This window comes from Panthera pardus, unplaced genomic scaffold (genome assembly GCF_024362965.1).
Source record: "Panthera pardus isolate Hobbes unplaced genomic scaffold, ASM2436296v1 HiC_scaffold_15, whole genome shotgun sequence".
NCBI classification, from domain to species: domain Eukaryota; kingdom Metazoa; phylum Chordata; class Mammalia; order Carnivora; family Felidae; genus Panthera; species Panthera pardus.
The window spans coordinates 7,521,973-7,527,099 of record NW_026526710.1 but is presented as its reverse complement, the minus strand read 5'-3'; positions in this window follow the sequence as shown (position 1 = coordinate 7,527,099).

Genomic DNA, 5,127 nt, shown 5'->3' with positions numbered 1-5,127 from the left:
AACTTTGGAATGTCACAAACGATGTGATTCTACAAGGCACCGGGAGACTGGCAGAAGGTTGCCAACTGTACCTTTTGCCAAATTAAGTAATATTTTAAACATCCCCGTCTGCAATAGCTGTTAGTTGGTAAATGCGTCCCTCGATCAAGACTGTGGCTCAAGAGTTTCGGTCCTGGGGTGCGTGGGTGGTGCAGTCAGTTGACTGGTCATGGGATTGAGCATGGTCAGCATGGAGCCTGCTGGAGACTCTCTCTCTCTCTCTCTCTCTCTCTCTCTCTCTCTCTCTGCGCCCCTCTCCCCTGCGTGTGCTCTTTCCCTCTCTAAAATAAAATTTTAAAAAATTAAAAACAAAAAAGTTTCAGTCCCGAGTTGAAGCTGCTTTTAAAGAAGCGTAAGCCCAGACTTTCAGCCTCCTTCCTTCCCCCACTGCATCCCAGCTCGGTGCCACACAGATCGCTTAACGTCTCGTCCCCTCCGTCCTTCCCATTTTCCGTCCTTCTTCCCGGCGGCAGCGTTTCCCTCCCTTTCTCTGATTCAGCATCAGAAAGGCCCCCTCCCACTCTCTCCTCCGACTGCCCAGCAAATGGAGGCCTGTTCTCCAGAGGCCAAGGGGTGGTGGACAGCAGGCACCTGAATTGCCTGCAACCTTTTAGCTGGCAGGAGAAGGAGAGAAAAGGCGGGCAGCCATCAATCACTCAGGTTCTGTTGCAAAAGAGGGAATCTTTTCAAAACGGTAAGTATGGAAAGAACAGAATCTTAGAATCCAGGGCAGTCCTTGATTTTGAATACCTTTTCCTATGTGAACAGCTAGTGACCTTTTCATTCCTTTTCGGTTAGTCGTTGACTGGTGAAGATTCAGGGGTCCTCTAGTTATCTTCCCTAGGCAATTTCTGCCTCCCTTTCCAGGTACACTCAACCCCTAGGGAGCAAAACCCTTTCAACGCCACAGAATGGTCTTTTTTGGGAGAGGCAGAGAGGAAAGCTGATCAAACTCGGTCCGTCCACCTTCTTGGTCTATACCCACTTGTGTGGGAACTCCGGGCTGAGCCTTGGTTACAGGAAAATCAGCACCATGCTAGATGGGGACCATTTAGGAAAACGAGAACCCAGTTCTCTGCAAGGGTTTCCTTTTTGACCCAAAGACAGAAAGATAAATCTACAAGAAATATGACAAGAAGCAGGTCCTGAATCACGTGAATCTGTTTGGGCTTGTCAGCTCACCTGGGTTACACTGTGAGCTCCGTCCCCCTCTGCCACACCAAACAGGTCCTTCTTCTTGGCAGGTGACCTCTCTAATGAGGTGAATGTCCTCTGTGCGGCTGACCGCGCTATAATTCACAGTGTTTTTCTTTCTTTCTTTCTTTCTTTCTTTCTTTCTTTCTTTCTTTCTTTCCTTCTTTCTTTCTATCTTTCTCTTTCTCTTTCCTTCTTTCTTTCCTTCTTTCTTTCTTTCTTTCCTTCTTTCTTTCTCTCTTTTTTCTTTCTTTCCTTCCTTCTTTCTCTCTTTCTATTTCTCTTTCTTTCTTTCTTCTTTTTTTTTTTTTTTCATTTTAAACTATCCAAATGTCTTATTTTCTCTGGAACTAACTTCCTCCGTGCTGACTCTGAGATGGTCAGCCGCCACCTTGCATCTAATAAGTGTTCAGGGTGAGTGTGTAGGGAATAAGGCTCTGTAGTGGTCTGGGGATTAATAACGTGATGATATACTTACTGAGATCCTCACGGTGGCGGCCCCTATAAACGCATGATTGCAATTCATGCTCACGACCAACCTGAAGGTAAGCAACGTTCTCCATATTTGATGGATGAGGAAACCGAGGATCGGAGAGGTTTAGGTGCTTTCCCCAGGGGCATTCCGCTGGTAAGTGGGAGAGTGAGGTCCAAACCCATGACCGCCTGACTCTAAGACCCATGTCCTTCCCGCAGTGACTGTCCTGCTGGGCGACATCTGTTACTTCTTCTTACCTTTAACTTACGTCTGGTTTGACTATGACTCTGGCCCAGGTGACGTAAAGGAAGTTTTGCGTTGGAAGGAAAACTTCCTACTTCAGGGCGTTATGTGTGGGGTCGGCCTTTGCGTTTCATCGGCGTGACGTTTGCCGATACATCCAATGGCCCTTCTTCTCCCCTCAACTCTTTCTTGTCTCCAAAATTGAGGCTTTGTTCAGAGAAGGCCTTCTGGGGGTGCTGGTGGTGATGGTGGAGGCAGTTCTTTGGGCAAGTCAATACACCCCCAGACAGTTGACTTGACCAACGTTACCACGTTGATGAGAGTCTGGGAGAGAGACACATCGTCACCAAATTTCCACAAGAGACAGAAGCCAGGCTCTAATAGGGTAGCTCGTGGTGCATGCTTATTCTTTATTATCACATGCTGCTATTTTGACCTTCTCAGCCTTCATACCCAGAAGCTCAAGAGACTCAAAGTCGTTCGGAGGACACGGAAAGAGAGTTAAGTCAGACCTCCGGTGAACTGGGCACTCTCATCCCAAGAGGGAGGCACATTTGAAAGGATACCGTTTTCTAATCAGACAGATTTGGGAGTAAACAGGTTTTGAACCGGTGCCTTATCTTATCCGAGCCTCAGTTTCCTCGTTTTTGAAATAATGCTGCGAGTTCCAAACTATCGCAAGGATCCGACAGGGTAATGGATGCGGACCGTTTAGCACAGTTCGGGGGGCACAAAAATAGACCCTCTGCATTTGGTATCTGATAGGGAAAATGTCATTAAATTCAGCTTCATGGCAGTTTCCCCAAAGATCCCCGTTTTCAGGCTGTGCCGCCTTAGGTACAGAGGAGATCAGTGACCCATAACAGGAGGTACCATTTATTGGACGCATATAGCCGCCAAGCCCTGTGCCATAACGTTACCTTATTTAATCCTAACAAGAACCCCATGGGGTTGTACCCATATTCTCCCCACTTGACAGATGAGAAAACCGAGGCACACAGGGTTTGCCCGGGTGGCGAGGGGAAGGTTCAGGATTTGTATCGGAGGCACTAACTTCAGAATCCCGATGTTTCAGTGGGGACTGGGCTGGTGAGAAGGCTGTAGAGAGCACTGGTGGTGCGGGGGTGGCTCTGGTGGGGAGCCTTCCATGTTTCCAGAGGCTGCCCTTGACCATGTGTGTGTGAGGGGGTTCTGGGCCAACCCGCTGCCCGAGCAAGGATATTTATAGAGGGGACGTCTCTTCCACACCCAGGAGGGTGTGCTCCTTACACCCTTTGGGATCCAAGAACCCAGTTTCAAATGTATCAGCAACTTCAAAGAGAAAAACAAAAACAAAAACAGTTCATGCTCAGTCTCTTGGAAAAAAAAAAAAAAAAGAAGAAGAAAGGCAAAAAGAAACCTCTCCCATCCATCTGTAACCAAATATATTTCGTGCTTGGTTTCCTTGGGCAGCCTTCTCTTAACAGCTTCTAATTCATAGAGACAAAAAACATGAAACAATTTAAGGCATTGGCACACTCAGCTCGGGGAGGCATTCTCTTCCCAGGGGAACGTTTTTGGCAGGGGCCTTCTGAGGTTGGCCTAGCTGGAAGCCGGGAGGCTCACGGGACAAGGGAGGAAGCTTTTTTTTTTTTTTTTTTTTTTTTTTTGCTTATGCTGTTCCCTGCTTGCCGAGCTGAGAGGTATTTGAGGGAAGGAAGGGGGCTGGTCTGATGATTACCCAGCGGGTACTTACAGCCAGTTGTGGAGGAAGGCTGTACGGGGGCCCCCGTTGTGCACCATGCCAGCCGAGAAGAGCCCTCACCCAGGGGTGGATTTATGGCTGCCCGTGCAGCGGGATGTATGTTTTGGCTTGTGCGCCGGCGAGGGCACAGAATTTTCCTCTTTCTTTGCCTCTCTCTCTCTTTAATCTCGACTTCAGAAGGGCAGGAGTTGGTTGCTAATTCATTTGGACTTAGAAATCTGGGCTTTTTCATGGGAGAGAGGCAGGGGCCATGAGAACGTTGTGTCATGTTTATTTACTGTGTTCAGTTAATATTTACGGAATGAAATAAATGCGCCCGTAAACGAGTGTTAGTATAATAGAAGCCAATATTTACCGAACACGTCCGGTATGCCATAGCCCCAAATGCTTTCCTGGTATTATGCAATGGATTCCTGTTATTACCCACATTTGACAGGGAGGGAAACTGAGGCACAGAGAGGCGGCTGATTTACGCGAGGTCACGCCACTGGAGTGACAGAGCACCGGGCCCGGCTGCCCCGAGGGAAGCAGAGACACGGACCCAACCCCACCGAGCCCCCCCCCCCCCCGTCCCCCGAGCCGGGTGCCAGCGGCACCCCCTCCCCCTGTTGGGACAAGCAAATTTATCTCCGGATCTCTCCAAGCGCCCCTCACACGGGAGGAGCAAAACTGCTCTCAGTGGAGGATCGTTGCTCTGCGTCTTTGCACCCTGATGCGATCATTTCTTGGACCCGAGTGCGTGTGCTGTTTCTCTTGAAAGACTCTTTATACACGATGCCAAACTGTCTTGCACAAAGCTGTGCCGATTCGTAAGGCCGCCTGAAGTGCACGAGCACGCTTGTTTCCAACGCGCGTGCCAATGATCAGTGTTACCCGGCGCGTTCTAGGGAATCCTTGAGCGGTACTTAAAGACTTCTGGGTGTGTAGAATGGGGAGGCCCTCGGCGATGACCCCAACCCATCACTCCAGATCGGGGAGTCTGAGACCCGAAGGGCCACTGATTTGTCCCAGGCCACACAACGGCTGAGGAGTCCAGTTGGGACTCCTTGAGCGTTGGAACGGCACCTTGCAACTCTGAGCCAGCAGCCCGGCCAGTGGCCTCGATCGTTCCAAATGCGATCGCTTCATTGAGGCCAGTGTTATTTCCAGGATTCTCCTCCCAGGTGGTGTGTGATTCCAAAAAAAAAAGAAAAATTTTTTTTTTTTTTTTATTGTGCTGGCTGTGGATAAAGGCAGTGCTTTGGTGGTGAGGCAGGGAGTGATGTATTCTGGGGAGCCGAAGAGCTGGTAAAAGTTTATGGGCTTGCAGCCTGCCACGGGCTGGGTTTATTGTCCTTTGTAAATTCTCTGCCATTTTCCCCCCCTTTGAAGTCAGGAGCGATGGAGTCAGTGGCCTAATTGATACAGGATGGGAAGGGGGTAGTGATGCTCA